We start from the raw sequence: 25,246 nt of genomic DNA, 5'->3' as shown, positions 1-25,246 counted from the left end.
TAGCAGGAGTAAAGGCATTTACTTCTGTATAATTTTGAGCCACTACTGCATACAATTATGTTGTAAAACCACAAAGGTAGAGACAAAAGTGCAAATAAAGGCACGGTGTGCCATGAACATTTGTGGAAGTCCACAAACTTGGGAATATGTAGTTGTTTACAAATGCCCTCTTAGACCATTCCCCACCCTGGAAATGTTTGGAGTTTTGGTGAAGAAAATGGCGGGAGCAAATTCATTCCCAGTAAGACAAGCATTTGCAATGCAATAGATCTCGCATTTACGAGAGTTTGAGCTATTGGCAATGCAATAGCTTAAGCTCTCACAAATGTGATAACTATTACATTGCTAATTACTGTCCCCCATGCGGTGCTTTCACATTCATGGAGGCCACGCCCCTTTCTTTAGACAAGCCGCGTCAAAAGAAAGGGGCATGGCCAACATTAAAGTGAAACTACGGCATGGGGCTCTTTGACAAAAAAAAGCATCTGTTTGTCAAGTTGACAAACGTTTTTTTTTGTAAAAGCTTTAACTTTAATAGCAGCCGCACACCTTTCTTTAGACGCGGCTTGTCTAAAAAAAGCGGCGCAGACTCAATGAATGTGAAAGCACCACATGGCCGCTAGTAAATAAATAAGAGCAGCCACTATACTTAAAGCGACTGCGCTGCTAAAATAAAGAAAGAAAGAAACGCGGCCACTATAGTTAAAGCGGACTGCCATTAGTAAATAAAATAAAAACGGGCGGCGTGCTGCGACGTAGTGGTTAATATAGGGGCAAATCATTAAACAAAATAGGGGCTTCAAACTCATACTCCAATACTGCATGCCTCGCAGCAGCGCAGGTGCTGCCCAGGCTCGACCTAAAAATGTCAACTTAACTTTTCCAAAGTTCGTGGCGGTCTAAGAGTGGTTTCTCCTTGAGATAACACATTTATTCTGGAGAAAACAAAAGTACAAATGCAGAGTGTGGTCAGTTTTCCCCAATGTGGAATCATACGCTTGTACAACATTGGTGCAATAGTAACATCGATCAAATGCCACACAATATTCAGAGTAATCCACCCAGAGTCCCATGACTGGTGCAGCTTACTACATTTACAACGGACAATAATGTTTGTGAAAACTCTGCATCCCTTCATCGCAGGAGTACCACCAGTGCAGTGTTACCACTGTTATTTCAGGAATTGGGCCCATCTTCGGTTTGACTCCCCTATACCCTGTGTGAACTCGAAAGTAAAGCCCCACCTTGGCCCATGTAGTCAGGGCGTCTGGGTTAGGGCCACCACCTCTTTCAAGAAGGTTTACATTTGCGTGAAATGTAAACCGCCTTGAGAGAGGTGGTCTCTGTAATCCAGCGGCTGACGTGGCATCAACTTGCCTTTCATCCTTTTGTTTGTAAAAGATATCCAATTCACCTTGTGAAAATATCCAAATTAATCAAATTTTTCTCTCCTTGTCTGTTTTTCGACAGGTTATGAAGAATTGTTTTCATAATGGGAAAGAGTTTGACACTCTCAATGTACATGGGAACAGCACTACTGTGTTGGTTTTCAAAAAGTGCTGAACATGCATCTGCAGGCAGCTGTCTGGTTCAGGGGCGGCTCCTCCACTAGGGCGGAGGAGCATCGTCCCACTGCTTTCTCACAGTCCGAGAAAGCCAAAACATAAATCGGTAATAACTTTTGGTTATTACCATTTTATGTTTCTTTGCGCTTTGCGGGCAGGTGGGTGGAGCTGCCTGGGCAGGGCAGGAGTGGTTTGCCCACTCCTGTGTGCGCAAAGACTGTTTGGTCGGCCCTCTCGGGCAACCCAAACCAGTCATGCGCACTCTGCACCTCTCCATACAGGCTGCATTGAGAACATGCCATCCCCTACCGCCCCTGGCTGGGCGGCGTTCCGACCAATCACAACGCTCTAGTGGAGTGTTGTGGCGGTGTCCCGACCAATCACAACGCTCTAGTGGAGTGTTGTGATTGGCTTAGGGGAGGGAGGCTCCCTGCTTCCTGTTCCTTTTCGGAGGCAGGAGAGCATGAGCAGTGAAGACGCGGGACCAGGCGCTGCGGAAAGGTAAGTTTAAATTATTATTTTTTACAATTATTGAACCACCCACGTCCCACAACAACCCCGCGCCCCACCCCACCCACGAGTCATGGTGGCCGCTACTGGTCTGAGTGCATACAAGTCCTGAGGTACATAGAAACTCTGTCTCCTCACAATCTCTGATTAGTGTTTTTGTCACCAGAAAGTAAAAGAGATTTATTTTCTCTTCTTAATGTAAATTACTGCTAAGATCCACCTGAATTACAGCCGAGTTATTTCACCAAAATCATAAAGGCCATGGAAGCCGCTTTACAGACTTTTACCCCACCCTGATGACGTCATAGAATGGGACTTTGACCACAATTATAATGGGGTCAAATGTTAGTTTTTATCCAATCTTCATTAAGAACTCGATATATCTACGAAAGTAAGCAAAAGCTAAAAGATACTGACTTTTCAACGATCAATAATCAATAATCATATTTGTGATACAAGAGGAGTTACAACACAGTCAAATCGTGGTGGCTGCAAGCAGCAATATAGATTTTCAATTTGCTACCTCAAGCACATTTGAGTGACAGCTGCGTTGATATCTATTTTGGAGAATTTGTATAAGATTTTAGTAGCTGGTTTATCAGATTAATACTATCAGTGGTAAAGGTTTTTGAGAGCGAAAAAAACTTCAGTCGGAGAAACCTGTTACACATCTCCATTTCTGCCCTATCAAAATCCACAACATTTACTAAATGAACGACATTCTCCTGGGAGAGAATCCAACTTGACCGATATGTTTCAGACAGGATATATTATCCCTTTCCTTTCTCTGATCCTATTTTGTATTTTGACACAAACTACCAATTTCTGTTTATTAAGGAACTGTTGCAAATTTGCGGTCATTTTTGTGAAATTTGGATTTAATGCAAGATCTGTGACCATTTTTCCCCAAATGACTTTTGCCATTTCCCATAACCCAAAATAGGTTCTCCAACATTTTGATCTACTGAAGGTGTAGCTACATGCTGCATGATTACCGAAGTAGGTTCCAATCTACTGCTTGTACCCCCGAAGCTGAAGACTGCGATGTTATTAAATGTGGCGTTCCAGCACTGTTCCATTCGATATTAACTTAAGTTCTACTTGCATATTAAGCTGGCTTTCTTAAAATCCGAAATACATCAAAAGTGGAGAAATCCTTGAGGGATTATAATATACCTTGAGCTATTGAGCTTGAGCCTTGAGCTATTGACCGGGAGTCAATTGAGTGGACAAGTTCCATAATGTTAGAATATTAATGATTAAGGATATGATGTAGAGTTGGCCGCCTTCCACTTTATTACAAGTACAGTGGGATATAATGCACTTGTAATAAAAGCATCGGGATCTGCCAAATTGTAAATTTGCACACCAATTTATTGCTTTAATTTTTTGAGAAAGCTGAAAATGCGTCAACAGATTTAGAACACACTAAAAGATTCCTCCTTGACTCACAGGTGGGAGTTCTTCTTGCTTATAAAAGTGCAAGCACCTATAATTTGACATTTGTATGAAAATTGAGCAAGGAGATTACATTTAACCTTTTCCCACTAGTCCGGCCTTCTTCTAGTGCTAAAAGCCCAGCATTCCTACGGAGTAAAAACCATATGGCGTTTGTTCTACCAGAATATTTCAGAAATTCAGATTTGTTATTTACCTTCCATCAATGATAAGAACTCATCTGTTATAACAATCCCAATTAAGACACAGACTTTATGCTAATGATCTGCTCTTATCACACTTAAGACAGTGGGACTTCACTTTCCGTGCAGTTCTACAAAAGCTACTCACGCCTGTGCCGTACAACATGGCATTCTGTTGGATCTGCCGGGGTGAAGCCGTACACAGGTTCAAGGGCTTTCTTTGTGTACTTCTCTTCTATCATGGAAAACATTGTGCCTTCTTTATACCGAAAGGCTTGACCACCTGTGCTTCTTCTGTGCCCTTTGCGTTTCTAGGTACTCTATAAATACGCCTGGTTGAAGAGTAGATGATAGAGAATAGAAATATAAGACAGATTACACCCTTGCAAAAAAATAAAATATATATTGGAATATTTTAGCAGATGACAATAGCATTTTGAGCCATACCTTTCCTCCTGTTATTTGACGTTTAGCGTTGGACACATTTTTCAAAGTAGTCATTTGCATCCAGTATTGGCAATCCTATTGGTCACTTAAGAGAGATAACTACCTAATGTATGAGCACTTTAAGGGCATTAACAACCAGGAAAACTCTTCCACTAACAATAACGCAATCATTTAGACTTGTGTGCCAATGGTGGAATTGTGCATTTTTGTCCTTAACGCACATTTCCATATTTACCATATAATTTGAGTGGTACTGTTTTTACTCCTTATTACTAATTCTGAAAATCACTTGTAAATCACCGAAAAATATCTTCAAGCAAAAGACTGGTGTTAACAAAGTGCACACATTGTTAAAGCAATTGACAAAGGAGCAAATCACACACATCTTTGATGCATGTACAATTTTACAATTATTAGTAGGACATTTATGCGGCAATTAACAACTAACAGAAAACACCTTGAAGCACTAGGCATTGCAGAGTTTGGCAAAAACAATATAGGAGTCTAAAATACATCTTAGGGCCCGATTTCGATGACGGACGGACCTGAGTCCGTCCGACATCGATTCGGTACTGGGACCGACCAACCTCCTGTCGGCAGTCCCAACCCAGCAATTAGGATGCGACTGAACACTGTTCGTCGCACTCCTATTCTTTACAATGGGAGCATGCATTCTAACCGGAATGCATGCTCTCATTGTAAAGTGAAGAGGTGCAGTTCATCCTTGCACCCCGTGGCAGGCACCCCAAGGTGCCTGCCACGGGATGCAGGGATCAACAGCGGGCACCAAAGGTGCCCACTCGGCCTCCAACCAGAGGCCGTGCACCCATGGGGGCCCCCAAAGTCGACTTCCGACAGCCTTTCTCTGTCAGAAAGGCTGGCACAGAAAGGCTGTCGGAATCCGACATTGTAATACCTCGGGCGGAAAGAGCCACCGGAAGCCAGTCGAAATGACCGGTTGGATTCCTTTCCGACCTACACCACCCTAATGGGTCGGCCGTAAAGGAATCCAACTGGCTGATTACGATGCATTAGGAAGGGCTACAACCGACGGTCGGAGTCTTTTCCTAACCCATCGTAATCAGCGCCTTAATCTTATACTTGGCAATCACAAAGCTAGGTTCCTGTCTTATGTAAGTGGAAAAACTATTTCACCATTCACTCTGAAGTAGGTTACATTCTCCTGCCTTTAAAGAAGAGCTCTGCCGGGACCTGAATTAATAGGCTCACCTTTGTTTGAGCGTGAAGTACTAGATTGCCTACGTGTAGGAAAGTGGGCTTCTGTTGCAGTAACCCCCTCCACTTTTCGCCAGATTTCTGATGCACTTCGACTAAGTGTGCACTGAGTCCCTGCCAATCAGATTCTCACTGCCTGTGTTCTTTCCCTAAACTGTACCGTTCTTTCCACATTTGGCATCCCTCTGGCCCACATATAAGTCTCTTGTAATAGGTACCAGTGGTACCAAGGGCCTTGTAACCAGAGAGGGTCCCTTAGGTCTGCAGCATGTATTGTGCCACCCTAAAGGACCTCACGCTTATCACATACACACTGTAATTGCAGGCTATGTGTTGTGGTGTGGCTAAACTAAAAGAGTCGACATGGCACACCTGCCTGGGTCACATTTGAGGAGGAGGCATGAGGAAACATTTAATTTATATTTTTGAATACATTTTGTCATCTCTTTTTCAATTTGGATTACGTTATATGAGTGAACTTTGGTGAAGTTTGTGTGCGGGAGGGTAGTTACAGCGGAATGGGTGGAGTATGATGTCACGTGGTGGCAACTAATCACGGGGGCCTATAGTGAGAACTGTAAGCGGGGAGAAGAACGAGAGGTTTACAGAATGGCAGAGTGGGCTGAGGAGTTTGGATGCTGACTCTGCTAATGAAAAAGAGGAAGGTGTTTACATCTTTGATGCGGAATGGATAGATCGATCGTTTTTCAAGTAGGCATTTATTGCCCACAAGAATTTAGTAAGTGTGTTAATCGACTGCATGTTACATTGTTTGTTTTAGTGGAAACGTTTTTTTAAGCACAATGCACATGGGTAATTCAGGGTTCAATTTGAATTGTTATGGGTATTAGAGGAGGGTGTCCACTGAACTGGTTTGTCACATTGAGATGGTTATTATTTTATTAAATTATGTTTTTATTTTGGGGGGTTATGTTGAGAAAAAATGTGATGCACTAAAATTGTGATAAGAAAGCTGGGAGCAACAGAGGAGGAAGTTGGTCTAGAGCAGTGATACCCAAAGTACGGCCCGGGGGCCACATGCGGCCCTACTGACCTTTACATGCAGCTCCCTGGGCAGCTATTTACTCCACTCAGCACTAACATGATTTTTTTTTATTTTTAAATATACTGCAAACACTTATTTAAAGGTTAATTGCAGTTAGGGAAAGGAAGTAACCTGGCCCTTAACTTTAGGAACACCTTCATGTTTAAAGACAGCCATTGGCTAATGCCCCCGACTTCAGTAACTTCCTTAAATTTAGTAGGGCTTCCCTGAACCTTGTTCCTCAGATTCAACATCCTATGAAGAAGAAGGACCGCAGAGCCATGCAGCAGTGGAGAAGAAGGCAACAACGGACTTGGCCCAGCTCTACCAGCCTGTCTCCTCCAGCGAACCTGCTTAAAGAAATCAGCATGTCCCGTGGCCAGCAACTCTCCAACAACTGCAGAGAACGGCGCTGGCTTCAATAAAGACTCTGTCTCCAGTAGACACCAGATTTATCAGCAAAAGCAACCTCCAATAAGGACTCCAGTGCCTCCTGGAACCGCGAGTCCTCACCACTCTATATCCGTCGCCCACGGCCCGAGTCCAGGTGGCCCAATGATCCAGTGATGTCTCCCCAGCGATTCTGACCTGGGATCCAGTGTTGAACGACCTCTCCTGACCTCCTCGACAACTGCAGCCTCATCCTGAATGGTCCCCCCCGACCGGATCCGGTGAGAGAATCCAGACGCCTAAAGTCTTCACCTGTACCCACAGCCCCCAGGCCTTGGAGTGCTCAACCAGTGGTGTCCCACATCCCCCTACTATCCAACTCACCTCTCCAGTCATTGGATTCCTTCAGCCGGTCTTCTGGACCGAGCCTGCAGCCTTTGTCTCTGACCGAAGATCTCCATTGTTTCCTATAGGGCATCCAACGCCTCCTTTGCACCCTGCACCCGGCCTCCCCTGAACATTTGGTGGTGCAGTTTGGGTGCTACTTGGTGGCCCCTACAGTGCTGACCTCAACACCCAGGGCCTGTGTCCCTGAACCGTGGGTACTTACCTGCAACAGGTGACTCTTCGAGGTACCCCCAGCTCCCATTGGCTAACATTGCGCCCAGTAACCTCTGCGCCTGGCCGCCCCAGTGTCGCTGGTGGTGCCGTCGCTACCTTGGTCTGATCCTTACCCAGTGTTGGTCAAGCCCTCCAAAGACTGAATTTGTCAGTCGAGTACTTAACCGAAGTTATTTACATGTCTTTCCTCCCATAGGATAGCATTGGTTCTCTCTGTATTGCACTAAGGGGACGATTACGAGATTGACGGTGCAGCGGCGCAATCGCCCCGCTGCCGTACCACCAAAACCGCGTGAGAACCGCCTGTCGTATAATTACTTTTTTAGTATTTGGCGGGCGATTCCTTTGGCGTCCCCAAGGCGGTGCTTATAAAATAATCACCACAATGGGAATGTCAAAACAGTTCCAGCACGTCATGGACTGAAAAGTCCATGCCGTGCTGAAACTTCTGAGCATGCTCACAGGGGGACACATGTTATGCCCCCCTATGTGTATCCACAGGGCATGAGGCACAAGGGGCCCTCCAGGGCCCCCTTTGTTTCCTCTCCGCCTGGGTTTTCATGGAGGAGGAACTGCCATGAAAACCCTGGCGGAGGGGAAACTTGAATTATGCTTGGCGCGAACACGGCAGCCCCACCAAGCATATGAATGCCTCTGGACGGCCATGCCACCGCCAGGAAATGGTAGTTCCCTGGCCGTGTCGACAGTCCCAGGGTGGTACGACCACTAGGGTCGTAAAGTGGGGGTGGTAAGACCACCACCGCAGCCCCACAACGATTACGGTGGTCCGAGGACCGCCAGACTCATAATCAGCCCCTAAGTGTTGATTATAAGAATAAGACTTTGACAAACATTACATGCATCTGTAAAGTATATACAAATGAATTGAGGATAGAGGCTATAGACATCCGCACCTGACAAGTATAGTATATCTACGTTTACCGTGCTAGTGCAAAGAACCAAGGAGCACTCCCCTCTATGCTCCTCACCTAGGAATAAATTCCTATAACAACATTAAAAGCAAAAAGGTTCAGCACTTTCAAAAGTAATGACAAGACAGTGTCCAAAGCAGTGAGCACACAAGAAGGTGTTCAGATCCCAGATGTTGGTTTCTTTACAGGGTTGTTCTTTATTGAGTTTTAAAATTCAAAAGACCATAGCCGACGCGTTTCGTCTCACACAGAGACTTCTTCAGGGCTTATTCAAGTCACAACAGAACGTATCCAAAAATGAAGACTGTTTCAACAGAATGTTCTAGTTTCCATGTTCAAAAGACTTTTATACAGTTTGCATTACCACGATAGCGGCTCGATAACCTGCAGCGTGTATGCTCGTCTGTTTCTCGAGTCATCATTTTTGGATATTCTTTTGTGACTTGAATAAGCCCTGATGAGAAAACTTCTAATCTGGTGGGCGGTCGGCAGACAAGTTTGGCTGTGTGGGAGTGGGGTGTTGGCGTGGCGTCCCGCGCGCACACCACCAAACTGGTAATCAGGCCCTTTATCTTTTGATTAAATGTCCAGATCAAATTTTCGGGAATAAAAAGTAGTTATAACGAACGCCGGGCATAGTGTGCATAGCGGGGCTACGCGGAGGTCCACGGAGTTGCAAACAAACTCCGTGGAGCTCCGCTCCGTGGAGCCGCCCGCCTCCACCCTCATGCACAGTTTTCTCGAGCATTACTGGTACGGCGAGGAAGAGGAGGAGGGCAGCCCGGGGACGCCGCAGTACACAGGTAAGTGGTTTTAAGTTTCTTTTTAATTATTGTCAACTTATTTCTTAATAGGGGGATGGAGGCAGGGGCTGGCAATCTCCACTCCGCTGCGGAGTGTGCGGAGATTTGCCTTCTCCGTATTCTCTGGAACGCGGAGAAGGCAAATCTCTGCACACTCCGCGGGCAGAGCGGAGGTCTCCACCCGGGGTTAGTTATAACAATATGCACTCATCTTCTTACTCAGTTTCACTGAGCCTGTAGAACCTTGAGTTCTACTATTACCTGCAAGAGTATATGAGTTTTACTGTTAATCAATTGTAAAGACTTGATCGACATCCATGACTTGATCCACTTCAAGCAAAAGCAGATATAATCTCAGTCAGAGTTGTTACTATCTGTCCTACCTAAAATGTGAGTTTCATCAAAATATGATTGATACTTAAGATCTTGATTTTATATTAACTCTCTTCAAAGGACTTAACTATGTGTTACATGAGCTTAGTCAGCAGGGCCGGACTGGCCGTAGTGGGCACCGGGTAATCCCCCGGTGGGCCGCACGGCTGGGGGCTGGTTTTGGGCCCCTGGGGGCCGTTTTTGTTGCTGGGCCGTTTTTGGCCCTGTATCGAAATCGGCCAAAGACCAGCATGGGCAAAGAGCTCAGCGGCACCCCTAACCCCCGGGGCGGGGGCAGCCAAGCACTTTGCCAGGGCCGGTTTTGGTTCCCAGTCCGGCCCGGATAGTCAGAGGTGCGACCATTTTGGCACTCCACAAATGATGACTGATTGAGGCAAATTAAATGTGGCTCTTCCAGTTAGGAAATATATAAATCATTTTGCCTATGAATGCTTTAAAATGTGAAAACTCTGCTGTAACAAAAGTACATCACATTTCTACATTGGGGTGGATTACGATGTCGTTCGGAAACCATTCTGAGTGAATCAGTTTCGGAATGGTTTCCAACCGAATCGGATTCTGGGAGTCCGTCTGAAAAATTACAATGGTTCCCAACACCGTTGGGTTGGACTCCCATTGACTTCAATGGGAGCCTTTGTTCAGACCGAATACACAGGCTCCCATTGAAGAAAGTGGTGGTTGGGGAAAATCGTGCACCCTGTGGTGGGCACTGCCACACTGTACCTGGTTGGAAAGGGGGGACCCATGGGTACCCCCACAGGCCCGATTCGGTGGCCTCCGGGTGAAGGGGAGCCTGCTATGGGCCCCAAAGTCAGATTCCGGCAACCGATCCGTGTCAGAACAACCAATTCGGAAAGGCGGTCCATAGACCTGTACGAGTCGGCTCCGAACGACTTGGTTACTCCGAATGCCATTCGGAACCGAGTCGGACAGTCCAAACGGTTTCTGAACATCATAATCGGTCATTCGGAAATGTTTCCGAGTCAGTCGGAAACAAGGCTTCCGAATCGGATTCAAACTAATCGAATGGCATTCGGAGCCTTTCCGAATGACATCGTAATCGACCCCACTGTTTTTTAAAGCATGTATTTGCACAAAGCCGGTGCTTAAGTATAAATCCATGGTAATACCACAGTCCCTGAATGCTGTATTGGTATTACCTTATAGTGGAAATATCTCTAGATTTAGCATCAAATTCTAAATGAGCATATATACACTTTGTGCAATACTTTAACTAGGATGCATGATATACAAGTTATGTTGGTTTGCCATGAGTTCGGTTAGTGAACCGGTGCTTTCATGCATGCATGAATGTGTAGGTGATAAATGTCAAATGCTAAAACCACTACTGAACAGCAATAACCCAGGTTTGCTGGTAAATGATGATGTGAGGAAGAGACACACATTGCCAAAATACACATAAAGAGATCTTTTAACTGAGCTGCTGAATAGCGTAGAAACAAGTGAAACCCACGCTCATAAATCTGAATTTCAACAAATTGAATAATCAAGAGAGAGGCCAATTTTCAACAGAATAGGATGGCAGAGAAATTCTCACCGAGGCGTGCTCTACTTGAGGTTACCGTGCTGACTAATAGAGGTGGATTTAAAACTTTACATACAATATCACTCTGTTGCCACAGAAACATTTGAAGTTAGAAGGAAAGTAGATCTCCTTGATGTTCTGTAAATCCAGTCAATCTGGCTTCTAATCCGCCGAGACCACCTATCAGCCCAACGCCGTGCTTGTGTCAGTCTCCTCTAGCTGCCCTTTGAATATACAGCAAGATATACCTAACCCAGCTGAATCAGTGCCAGATTAAACTGTGAGGTTTACATAGGGATTTTTACTGGTTATTTTTATTTTATTTCATTAGCTGGGAATGATCCTTCAGTGTTGCATGTCTCCAAATTTCTTTACAAAACGCTAATGCCAATGCTTGTTTTATCAGGCACCGCTTCTCCAGATTCCACATATTTATTTTTCCAATATGCCGTATTGTATTTTTAATTTAAAAGAACAAAGGTCCTTGGCATAAGAGGAGATAGTTTAAATGTTTCAACATAGACTACAATGAGCACTATGGAGGTTCTTCCAATGTCCAGCCGGACAGAGGAATATTTATTCAAGTAAGATAACAGGATGGACAAAATACAAGGCACAACAGAGATGGCGAACGGCACAGTCCTGTACCGAGCGTTTGAAAAGAAGGTATAGGGAGTATAGACACAAGAAGGAAACAGCAGGCAAAAAAGGGGGGAAGAGCAAAAGGCGGCTTACATTTACATAATAATACTGTGTAAGCTCAAACCAACAAACAACGCACTCATTTTGTCACAATGGTTGAATAGTGGTGTTTGCTACAAAGGTCGACGTTTCGATCCCTAGCTCTCAATACTCTGGGATCATCATCAGGACTAGAAAATGAACTGTTGCCTGATAGATAGTGTCAAGGAGCCTGTAGGGTAGTAAGACAGGAAACAAAGAAACAACAAAAAATGATAAATAAACAATAAAGCAAGTCCGCCTTACTTTGAGCATATCTAGTCAGGAGACCGTTGGAGGGGTGTAACAATTCGCTACGTGAAGAGGGTGAGTGCGTGTGAATGTGATGGTACACATGCGGAAGGAAATGGCAGCGTTGTTGGGTGCAGTGGCGCACATAGTGAAGACACGACCGAGGAGGTCAATGACGGTGAGGGAGCAACAAGAGACGTGAAGAGTGCCCGTAGGGATCAGTGAGAAAGGATGTTAACGATGCGTGACCCAATAAGGAAGGAAGTTGCGACCAGAAAATGATGTATGTCATACCGAGAGAAACGAGGGTAAAACCACTAATGGTGGAACGAAAGGGGGTGGCGCAGTGCTGTTGGGAGCGAGTTGGTGCTGACGAGGAGGGATCCGTGTGAATTAAATGAACACGGCTCAAGTATGAAGGGGTGGTCTGTGCTAACCTGGGAAGCAGCTCGGAGTGGACCTGGGAAAGCTCGGTGGGTGCCAGGAGCAGCTCAATGGGTGCCTGGAGCTCGTCGGCAGTAAGCGAAAGCCCCACGAGGGCGTCTGGATGCTGGAATGAAGGAGTGAAGAAGGGGTGAGCCTGGTAAGGGCGTGGTCCGTAGGATAATGAGACCAGGGAGGTGTTTACCTTGATCGTAGTCCACAGTTGGTCGTATTGTGGGACAGTGGGCGACGGATGAACCAAGCGTTCAGGAGGGCTGGAGCTGGGGAAGGCAAGGAAAGTGTTGGCGGGACCCCAACCAATTTCGGCTAGTAAGTTCCGGGGCCGTCATAAGAACGGGCTTACCTTGTAGATACAAACAGGGCGCAAGGGGCCAGAACCGAGTGTTCAATGGCCAGAGGTAGAGAGTATATGCAGCGGATAGGGCTGCCAGACAGCGCGGGACCGGAGCTGGGAGAAAATGAATTTAGAGTGATTACAGGGAGGAGCACACAATTTGCGCTCTAGCGGATGGCGTGTGGAGCAAGGCTTACCTCTCGATGAGTAGCTGGCGGCCGGAGGAAGCAAGGATCTGCTTTTCCGTTCGGCGTGATAGCAAAGGGCAAGCGGGACTGTGGGTGTTTTAAGGCGGGCCAGGGGGGTGGGCGAAATCGAGGGAGGACTAAGAAAGGGATCGAGAAAGGCCGGGGGCCATGATGGAATGGGAAGGAAAGGTGGTGAGGGGCTATGTGAGCATGCTTTTCGGAATAGCGAATTGTCACTGGAAGTTGATAGCTTGAACCAGTTGGAGAAAAGCCATAGAGCAAAGGAACACATAAAAGGTAATCACAGTTTACCTAGAGGTTAATTATAGCAATTGTCAACGGTCGGGTGCAATAGGGTTGCGGGGGGGAAAAAAGACAGCTGAACATTGTTTGCATGAATTTACGTTTTAGGTTTAGGCATGGAGTTCCAACAACGATAGTCAGGCTATCTTAGAGTGACTGGGGCGAGGAAAACAGGTGATTCACAAATTGCACTTGATTACAGTAAGGATGTCCAGTCTTCTGTCCTATTGAGTCCGGTGTTGATGGAGTTAAACAGAATGATTGTCTTTAGTTCCTCTCTGTTTAAAAGTTGCGCCATATTGCCACCTCTTGGAGGCAACTTCAGTGATTTGAGTACAGTCCAGCGCAAATCATCTTCATTGTGATTGGCCTCAGTGAAATGTTCGACCAGGGGGGCGTTCTGTGTCTTGCATCGGATACGGCTTCTGTGCTGACAGATTCTGGTCTTGATTCTTTGGGTGGTCTGTCCAATGTATATTTTCAAACAAGGGCATTGGATAAGGTAGATGACATTGCAGGAATTACAATTTGTGAAAGCTTGACAATGCACTGTAATGTTATCAAATGTGAAACTTTTTCCTTCAATGGTGAACACACAGACATTGCAAGAGCCGCATTTTGAATGACCAATGATGGGGGACAGACCCCAACTGGCAAGGAGAGAAGTATTGGGAGCGACAGGTAGTGCAGCCCTGACCAGATGGTCCTTCAGATTCTTGCTTTTTTTGAAGGCGAATAGTGGTTTATCAATAGTGAGATTCCCTGCATTTAGAATGGGCCAGTGGTGCAGTATCGCTTTTCTCAATTTGTTGGATACCAGAGAGAAAGTGGTCACACAGGCAATTCTCTGCAGTTCTTTTTTAGGTTTAGGAGTCAAAAGCACCTCCCGGGGACAATACCAGGCTCTTTTTGAAGCATTTTTTACGATTCTTTTTGGGTAGCCTCTGTCTTTTAGTTTGGACGCCAAAACAGCTGATTCTCTGAAATAGTCAGCCCTACAGGAGCAATTTCTCCTTATTCTCAAAAATTGAGAGTACGGCAATGAATCCCTTAGAGCCCTAGGGTGATTGCTGGTGTAATTTAAAAGGGTGTTGCGTTCTGTGGGCTTGCGGAAGAGGCGTGTGAGTAGTTCACCATTGTCATGAAAAATCGTAAGGTCTAAAAATGCTATGGAGGCGGTGTCAGTGGTGGTGGTAAAAGATAAACCAGAGCAGTTGTTGTTCAACCAATGTAAAAATTGGCGTAGAACATCGACGTGTTGTCTCCAAATGATGAAGATGTCGTCGATGTATCTACGCCAAAACACGATGCCTGGGAAGAACGGATTGGAGGCAGTCAGAATGACATTAGTCTCTAGTTGGTCCATGAAGAGTATTGCCAGATTTGGGGCAAAAATAGCCCCCATTGACGTGCCTTTGATTTGCTGATAGAAGGTGTTATTGAAGCTGAAAAAATTACGGGTTAAGCAAAGTTCAAGAAGCTGTAGTATGAAATTGCTGGGGACAGCATGTGGGCGTGGACGTGAATCTAGTGTTCTTTGGATTACTAGAAGGGCAGCAGTCTGAGGGATATTAGTGTACAATGACTCAACATCCATGGTACACAGAGTTTCAGTCAAAGGATCGAATGGATGATGCTCAATCATGTTAATCATTGCCATCGAGTCTCGGACAAAACATTGAGTGGTGGGGATAAAGTCTTTAATGAAGAAATCTACATAAGACCCCAGTGGTTCTAAGATTGAGCCGCAGGCAGAAACAATGGGACGGCCTGGAGGGTTTGAAATATTTTTGTGGACCTTGGGGAGCGTGTATATAACGGGTGTACGTGCTGACTTGACATTGAGAAAATTAAACTCCTTTTTTGAAAGGAAGCCAGCATGGAGACCCTCTGTGGTTGTCTTGAGGATCAAACCCTGAATCTCTTTAGTGGGATTCGATGCTAACTTCAGGTAGTGTTCTGTGTTGTCAAGTTGGCGTTGGATCTCCGATATGTACGCTGTTTTTTCCTGGAGCACTATTCCACCACCTTTATCTGCACTTTTGATTATCAAGGAGTCGGTGTTCTTTAACTGGGTGATAGCTTGTTTCTCTTTGCGTGTAATGTTAAATGGGATGAACCTTTTGTTATTCTGTAGATTAGAGAGATCTTTCAATAACATTTTCTCAAAGGTGATTACCTCTGGGGGTACCATACTGGCTGATGGTGAGAAAGTGGATGGGGGCCGGAAGGGAGTATTGGCCACTTGATCTGGCATAGGGTGCAGTTGGAAAAATGCTTGTAGGCGGATGCGCCGGAAAAATCTGAGAAGCTCAGTTTGTAGGTCCATGAAATTGGGTGGAATTGTAGGAACAAAGGATAAACCTTTTTTAAGGAGAGAGAGTTCGTCGGGGGTCAATGAGTGAGAAGAGAGATTGAAGATGGGAATCACGTCAGTATGTTGGTTGGCAGAAGTATCTGTCATTACCATTGGTAAAAATTGTTGCGTGTGCGTCTCTCTCCCGGTGGATTGTACCACCGCTGAGTTTTCTTCACTCTGCCTCGTTGGGGTTGATCTTGTTGGCCCCTGGCTAAAAAAGTGTTTTGATTTAAGCCTCCACGTCTGGTGGTACTAGTTCCCTCACCTGGGTCCGAGTTGTCGGATGAATCAGCTGACGTATCTGAAAAGCCTACTAGGTTGTGGCGTCTGTTGTAGCGGCCCCACGGACGGTTGTTTTGATGTGTAGAGTAGGACCTATTAGTGTAGAAGTCTTTTTGCAAGTAAGGGTAGGTAGTCTGAATGTTATAGGTTTTTATGTCTTTCTTTATTTTGTTAGCTTTCTTGTTCTGTTCGATTCTATGGAAATCTGCAACAGTTTTCTCAATCTGTTCCAACAGTTTTTTGGCATCAGAGGTTGCGTTAGAATCTTGAATTTGTTTGAGTATATCTGAGATCTCGGTCTCTAGCTCTTTCAGAGTTTCAGTGGCGATATCTATTCCGAGTACTAGCCAGTGGCGGGAACATGTGGTTCCGATGTAGCTGAAGTTGGAAATATATTTAGGGTTGTCGGTAAAGATCCCAGGGATATTACGTACTTGCAGACCTAGAGGGATGACTTCTGCTTTGAGGTAATTGCTTTTTTCTTTTTTCTTTTCTCTACACTTAGCGCAATCGCTGGATTGCAAGGGTTTGATTCCCTCCCCACCAATCTCTTGGTTCGGCCATCCTAGTTTTTATGAGTGTCTTTCAATTTAACCTTCCATTTTTGTTTCGAGTCCCCTTCCTTACACCACAGTATGTCAGCTTTTGCACCGTTGTATACTGATGATTACATTAAACAACTTTGCTCAGGTCCATCGTTACTCTCAGATGCCCCCGAAATACCACCCCCTTCCAACTCCTCAGTCCCAGATCAATTGGAGAAACTCAGAAAGAAGCAGGTCCGTTTACAATTAATGATCCTCATGCTCACAGATTACCTCAAAGCAGAAGTCATCCCTCTAGGTCTGCAAGTACGTAATATCCCTGGGATCTTTACCGACAACCCTAAATATATTTCCAACTTCAGCTACATCGGAACCACATGTTCCCGCCACTGGCTAGTACTCGGAATAGATATCGCCACTGAAACTCTGAAAGAGCTAGAGACCGAGATCTCAGATATACTCAAACAAATTCAAGATTCTAACGCAACCTCTGATGCCAAAAAACTGTTGGAACAGATTGAGAAAACTGTTGCAGATTTCCATAGAATCGAACAGAACAAGAAAGCTAACAAAATAAAGAAAGACATAAAAACCTATAACATTCAGACTACCTACCCTTACTTGCAAAAAGACTTCTACACTAATAGGTCCTACTCTACACATCAAAACAACCGTCCGTGGGGCCGCTACAACAGACGCCACAACCTAGTAGGCTTTTCAGATACGTCAGCTGATTCATCCGACAACTCGGACCCAGGTGAGGGAACTAGTACCACCAGACGTGGAGGCTTAAATCAAAACACTTTTTTAGCCAGGGGCCAACAAGATCAACCCCAACGAGGCAGAGTGAAGAAAACTCAGCGGTGGTACAATCCACCGGGAGAGAGACGCACACGCAACAATTTTTACCAATGGTAATGACAGATACTTCTGCCAACCAACATACTGACGTGATTCCCATCTTCAATCTCTCTTCTCACTCATTGACCCCCGACGAACTCTCTCTCCTTAAAAAAGGTTTATCCTTTGTTCCTACAATTCCACCCAATTTCATGGACCTACAAACTGAGCTTCTCAGATTTTTCCGGCGCATCCGCCTACAAGCATTTTTCCAACTGCACCCTATGCCAGATCAAGTGGCCAATACTCCCTTCCGGCCCCCATCCACTTTCTCACCATCAGCCAGTATGGTACCCCCAGAGGTAATCACCTTTGAGAAAATGTTATTGAAAGATCTCTCTAATCTACAGAATAACAAAAGGTTCATCCCATTTAACATTACACGCAAAGAGAAACAAGCTATCACCCAGTTAAAGAACACCGACTCCTTGATAATCAAAAGTGCAGATAAAGGTGGTGGAATAGTGCTCCAGGAAAAAACAGCGTACATATCGGAGATCCAACGCCAACTTGACAACACAGAACACTACCTGAAGTTAGCATCGAATCCCACTAAAGAGATTCAGGGTTTGATCCTCAAGACAACCACAGAGGGTCTCCATGCTGGCTTCCTTTCAAAAAAGGAGTTTAATTTTCTCAATGTCAAGTCAGCACGTACACCCGTTATATACACGCTCCCCAAGGTCCACAAAAATATTTCAAACCCTCCAGGCCGTCCCATTGTTTCTGCCTGCGGCTCAATCTTAGAACCACTGGGGTCTTATGTAGATTTCTTCATTAAAGACTTTATCCCCACCACTCAATGTTTTGTCCGAGACTCGATGGCAATGATTAACATGATTGAGCATCATCCATTCGATCCTTTGACTGAAACTCTGTGTACCATGGATGTTGAGTCATTGTACACTAATATCCCTCAGACTGCTGCCCTTCTAGTAATCCAAAGAACACTAGATTCACGTCCACGCCCACATGCTGTCCCCAGCAATTTCATACTACAGCTTCTTGAACTTTGCTTAACCCGTAATTTTTTCAGCTTCAATAACACCTTCTATCAGCAAATCAAAGGCACGTCAATGGGGGCTATTTTTGCCCCAAATCTGGCAATACTCTTCATGGACCAACTAGAGACTAATGTCATTCTGACTGCCTCCAATCCGTTCTTCCCAGGCATCGTGTTTTGGCGTAGATACATCGACGACATCTTCATCATTTGGAGACAACACGTCGATGTTCTACGCCAATTTTTACATTGGTTGAACAACAACTGCTCTGGTTTATCTTTTACCACCACCACTGACACCGCCTCCATAGCATTTTTAGACCTTACGATTTTTCATGACAATGGTGAACTACTCACACGCCTCTTCCGCAAGCCCACAGAACGCAACACCCTTTTAAATTACACCAGCAATCACCCTAGGGCTCTAAGGGATTCATTGCCGTACTCTCAATTTTTGAGAATAAGGAGAAATTGCTCCTGTAGGGCTGACTATTTCAGAGAATCAGCTGTTTTGGCGTCCAAACTAAAAGACAGAGGCTACCCAAAAAGAATCGTAAAAAATGCTTCAAAAAGAGCCTGGTATTGTCCCCGGGAGGTGCTTTTGACTCCTAAACCTAAAAAAGAACTGCAGAGAATTGCCTGTGTGACCACTTTCTCTCTGGTATCCAACAAATTGAGAAAAGCGATACTGCACCACTGGCCCATTCTAAATGCAGGGAATCTCACTATTGATAAACCACTATTCGCCTTCAAAAAAAGCAAGAATCTGAAGGACCATCTGGTCAGGGCTGCACTACCTGTCGCTCCCAATACTTCTCTCCTTGCCAGTTGGGGTCTGTCCCCCATCATTGGTCATTCAAAATGCGGCTCTTGCAATGTCTGTGTGTTCACCATTGAAGGAAAAAGTTTCACATTTGATAACATTACAGTGCATTGTCAAGCTTTCACAAATTGTAATTCCTGCAATGTCATCTACCTTATCCAATGCCCTTGTTTGAAAATATACATTGGACAGACCACCCAAAGAATCAAGACCAGAATCTGTCAGCACAGAAGCCGTATCCGATGCAAGACACAGAACGCCCCCCTGGTCGAACATTTCACTGAGGCCAATCACAATGAAGATGATTTGCGCTGGACTGTACTCAAATCACTGAAGTTGCCTCCAAGAGGTGGCAATATGGCGCAACTTTTAAACAGAGAGGAACTAAAGACAATCATTCTGTTTAACTCCATCAACACCGGACTCAATAGGACAGAAGACTGGACATCCTTACTGTAATCAAGTGCAATTTGTGAATCACCTGTTTTCCTCGCCCCAGTCACTCTAAGATAGCCTGACTATCGTTGTTGGAACTCCATGCCTAAACCTAAAACGTAAATTCATGCAAACAATGTTCAGCTGTCTTTTTTCCCCCCCGCAACCCTATTGCACCCGACCGTTGACAATTGCTATAATTAACCTCTAGGTAAACTGTGATTACCTTTTATGTGTTCCTTTGCTCTATGGCTTTTCTCCAACTGGTTCAAGCTATCAACTTCCAGTGACAATTCGCTATTCCGAAAAGCATGCTCACATAGCCCCTCACCACCTTTCCTTCCCATTCCATCATGGCCCCCGGCCTTTCTCGATCCCTTTCTTAGTCCTCCCTCGATTTCGCCCACCCCCCTGGCCCGCCTTAAAACACCCACAGTCCCGCTTGCCCTTTGCTATCACGCCGAACGGAAAAGCAGATCCTTGCTTCCTCCGGCCGCCAGCTACTCATCGAGAGGTAAGCCTTGCTCCACGCGCCATCCGCTAGAGCGCAAATTGTGTGCTCCTCCCTGTAATCACTCTAAATTCATTTTCTCCCAGCTCCGGTCCCGCGCTGTCTGGCAGCCCTATCCGCTGCATATACTCTCTACCTCTGGCCATTGAACACTCGGTTCTGGCCCCTTGCGCCCTGTTTGTATCTACAAGGTAAGCCCGTTCTTATGACGGCCCCGGAACTTACTAGCCGAAATTGGTTGGGGTCCCGCCAACACTTTCCTTGCCTTCCCCAGCTCCAGCCCTCCTGAACGCTTGGTTCATCCGTCGCCCACTGTCCCACAATACGACCAACTGTGGACTACGATCAAGGTAAACACCTCCCTGGTCTCATTATCCTACGGACCACGCCCTTACCAGGCTCACCCCTTCTTCACTCCTTCATTCCAGCATCCAGACGCCCTCGTGGGGCTTTCGCTTACTGCCGACGAGCTCCAGGCACCCATTGAGCTGCTCCTGGCACCCACCGAGCTTTCCCAGGTCCACTCCGAGCTGCTTCCCAGGTTAGCACAGACCACCCCTTCATACTTGAGCCGTGTTCATTTAATTCACACGGATCCCTCCTCGTCAGCACCAACTCGCTCCCAACAGCACTGCGCCACCCCCTTTCGTTCCACCATTAGTGGTTTTACCCTCGTTTCTCTCGGTATGACATACATCATTTTCTGGTCGCAACTTCCTTCCTTATTGGGTCACGCATCGTTAACATCCTTTCTCACTGATCCCTACGGGCACTCTTCACGTCTCTTGTTGCTCCCTCACCGTCATTGACCTCCTCGGTCGTGTCTTCACTATGTGCGCCACTGCACCCAACAACGCTGCCATTTCCTTCCGCATGTGTACCATCACATTCACACGCACTCACCCTCTTCACGTAGCGAATTGTTACACCCCTCCAACGGTCTCCTGACTAGATATGCTCAAAGTAAGGCGGACTTGCTTTATTGTTTATTTATCATTTTTTGTTGTTTCTTTGTTTCCTGTCTTACTACCCTACAGGCTCCTTGACACTATCTATCAGGCAACAGTTCATTTTCTAGTCCTGATGATGATCCCAGAGTATTGAGAGCTAGGGATCGAAACGTCGACCTTTGTAGCAAACACCACTATTCAACCATTGTGACAAAATGAGTGCGTTGTTTGTTGGTTTGAGCTTACACAGTATTATTATGTAAATGTAAGCCGCCTTTTGCTCTTCCCCCCTTTTTTGCCTGCTGTTTCCTTCTTGTGTCTATACTCCCTATACCTTCTTTTCAAACGCTCGGTACAGGACTGTGCCGTTCGCCATCTCTGTTGTGCCTTGTATTTTGTCCATCCTGTTATCTTACTTGAATAAATATTCCTCTGTCCGGCTGGACATTGGAAGAACCTCCATAGTGCTCATTGTAGTCTATGTTGAAACATTTAAACTATCTCCTCTTATGCCAAGGACCTTTGTTCTTTAAAATAAGTTATTACCCGAGGTCCCTAGGCTACCAGAACGGGTCCCCTTGTTCTTTTCTCTAGTATTGTATTTTTAAGTCATTTGCAGACACTGCACAATGGTGAGTTCTCCACAAGAGCATTGATCAGTATGACTTTAATAAGAGAATTGTATTTAATTTTTTCTGAAGGTGCAATGTGTGTAAACTGTTATTAAAGCAGGTGCTCAAATGCCTTTTATTTTAATTTATTTGTTAGAAATTAGTTTTGTACACTTTGAGTCCAGGGGCAGCTCCTCCACTGGCGGAGGAGCGTCGCCCCACTGCTTTCTCGCAGTGCGAGAGGCAGAAATATAAAATGGTAACACTGCCATTTTATGTTTCTGCTTCTTGCACTGCAAGAAAGCAGGAGTGTTTGGTTGCGGGTGGACGGGGCTGCTCTAGGAGCAGGGCTGGGCAGGGGAGGAGTGGTGTGCCCATTCCTGAGTGAGCATGACTGGTTATGTCGGCCCTCTGGGGCGCCTAAACCTATCATGCACACTCTGCCCTTTCTCCATGCAGGCTGCAATGCAGCCTACATGGAGAAAATGGCCTCCCCATAAGCGACTGGCTGGGCACAATCCCGACCTATCACAACGCTGCCATTGCAGCATTGTGATTGGCTGAGGGGAGGGGAGGGAGGCTGCCTGCTTCCTTTTCCTGCCGGAGGCAGGAGAACAGAAGCAGGAGCCGAGAAAACGCTGGACCCGGCCGCCCGGCGGACAAGTACGTTTTTTAATTTATTATTTTACCAACCCCCCTCCCCGCGCGACCCCCCCGCCCGTGATTAATGCTGGCCGAGACTGTTTGAGTCAAATGGAAAGTACAATTATGGGCCAGAATTAGAGTGCGGAGGGCAGGCTTTACTCCGTCAAACACTCTGTCACCCTGGCAGAGTACCCGTCCGCCACATTTAGAGATGTCCACTGACACTATGGCCAGCTCTTAATATTGTGAGGAACCACCAACAATGCGGATCCTGTCAATGTGTTAAACGTTTGATGGATGACTCCATCAGCATTTTAATTTGTTTTTGTTTCTTTCAAAAACAAAATCCAAAAGTGGTATTTTGTTTTTGAAAAAACAAAAACTAATGACCCCCACACCATGGGAATTGTGTCCCATAACGTGAAGTCACTTCAATGTTTTCTCTGTCACTTACCCCAGGTTTATCACAACGGAGTGTGAGAACTGGCCATAACATCGGGCAGTCTAAATTAGGCCGGGAGTCAAATGTCCAAAACTTCGACAGCCCATATTCTGTCAGGCCGCAGGAGGGGTATGTTAGTGATGTTCCATCGCCGACATACTTAAGGCCTGGATTTGGTAGAGTGTGTACTAAGTCACAATTGCGATGGAGTACCCTCTCTTTCAAACTCCTCGTTCTTAAATAAACTGCTCTAAAAAGTAGCCTCAATTGTAGGATTCAGGTTTATATTTACTACAGATAAATAAATACATGATTAATAAAAATACCTCGACATCAGTGCTTAATTTATAAAAGAATAAATGTTGAGGCGCAATGTTTTGCTCAGAAGCCCTCAGCCAGCATTTTTAAATGTCGGTGTGCAAAATACCAAGGCTACCTAGTCTTGAGTCAACCTCATGACTTTTTAATAACCGACCAGACACTCTCTGCCTCTTTGTTTTATTCTTTATGTTTCTGCATGTTTCTTTAATGCTTAGTTTTCATACCTGTTTATGCTTGAAAGCCATTCTGTAATCTGTTGCTATGTTTCATGATGTTCCATATAACAGAAGTTATGAGGATTTCTACCGGAGCAGTTGCTTGTACTGTACTCTCTCAAATAAATCTCATTTTTATAAATACAACCTTCTTGGATTGACTACTACAAATTTGGCGACGATTTATACCTGGCCTGCTACAACGTTTATTCATTGCTAGAGCACAGGAGCGACCAGGAGTCACGAACCTGCATCTTGCTTTAAAAATCGTGTATCTGAAGAACCCGGAGCATTTCTCTTTCCTGCTGTTTGCACTACTATTTCACTGCCCAGTCTATTACGAGGATTCAAGATCTCTTCTGGTATTTTTTTTTTCTCTTATCATACCGTGTGTTGAGCTACTGACGCTTGATCTGCCAACATTTCTGCGTCGTGCTTTCACCGTATCTCAGGACAACATCTACATTACACCATCGAGGTAAACATTTCCTTCTATTCAACTTGTTTACCTGTTTACTTTTCTCTCCGCATATTGTGACTCACGCTCTGTTGATTTTCAAATTGTAGAGCGTGCCTTTCAGTCTCCCGGAATTCCACATCCTGCTGTGTTCGCAAGCTTCTGCTGTCTCATGAACGTTCCTTCACAATATTCCAATCTCCATAAGCGCTATCCAGCGTCTCCACGTAGCGCATGACACGAAGACACATACGTGGTGGCCATTTTGTTTTGCTTATGTTTTATCTGTTACCTTGACAACCTCTTACGGAGAAATACTATTAACGCTGCGTTCTTGGAAACTATCATACCGACAGACAAGATAATTTTACCGGCAAAGGAGGTTTGATCACCAGTTATTTTTTACCTTGTTTATACACATTTTCATTAGTTTTATTGACAATTTCCTTGACTTTGTTTAAACACTTTGACTTATTGTGTCTGCTACTAAATGGTTAGCACATTTTCTACTAAGTCTTTATTTTTCTCTTCATTGTTATAAATTTGAAGGAGATAATTGCCATACAATTTGTGACATCATGCAATTTGATCCTCCTTCTAAGTTTCTCCAAAGTAAAGGAGAGCCACCTATACCATGGAATAGATGGAGAGAAGAGTTTTTAACTTATTTGAAAGCCATAGATGAGGAAAGGTTTTCTGCTGAAAGAAAGAAAAATATTCTTCTGCATTCGTTAGGTTCGGAAGGACAAGTGGTATTTAGAACACTTCCTCAACTTGATGGGAGTGGAGACAGAAATGTTTTTGATGATGCTATGGCTCATTTGGAAACTAGATTTAAACCTACGTCCAGCGTTGCTTTGAACAGATATAAATTCTAGACGAGGGCTCAAGAAGATTCACAATCCTTTGATAATTTTCTTACTGCTTTGCGCTATCTTTCTACAAATTGCAACTTTTGTCCCATTACCGACGAGATGATCAGGGACCAAATTATTGTTCATACCAAGAGCAAAAAAATCCAAGAACAATTATGGATTATGGGTGATCCTAATTTGAAAGATGTCATCATTACTGCCAAAGCTATGGAACAATCTGACAAATGGATGAAGTCCCTAGATAAAGAATCTAAGGGAAAGATTGAGAACGTTTGTGTTGTGAAAACAGATTCATCATCTAGTTCCATGAGTGTTCAATGTAAATTTGATGCATCATCAAGTGCTACGAGTAGCCAACGCACTTTTAAAAATTCGATAGAGCTTTTCATTGTTTTAGGTGTGGAAGCGTAAACCATGGAGCATCATTTCCTAGATGTCCTGTTTTGGGTAGAGAGTGTAAGACGTGTGGAAGGCGTGGGCATTTTGCTAGTGTTTGCAAAGAT

This window comes from Triturus cristatus, chromosome 12 (genome assembly GCF_964204655.1).
Source record: "Triturus cristatus chromosome 12, aTriCri1.1, whole genome shotgun sequence".
Taxonomy (NCBI): Eukaryota; Metazoa; Chordata; class Amphibia; order Caudata; family Salamandridae; genus Triturus; species Triturus cristatus.
This window is presented reverse-complemented; position numbering follows the sequence as displayed.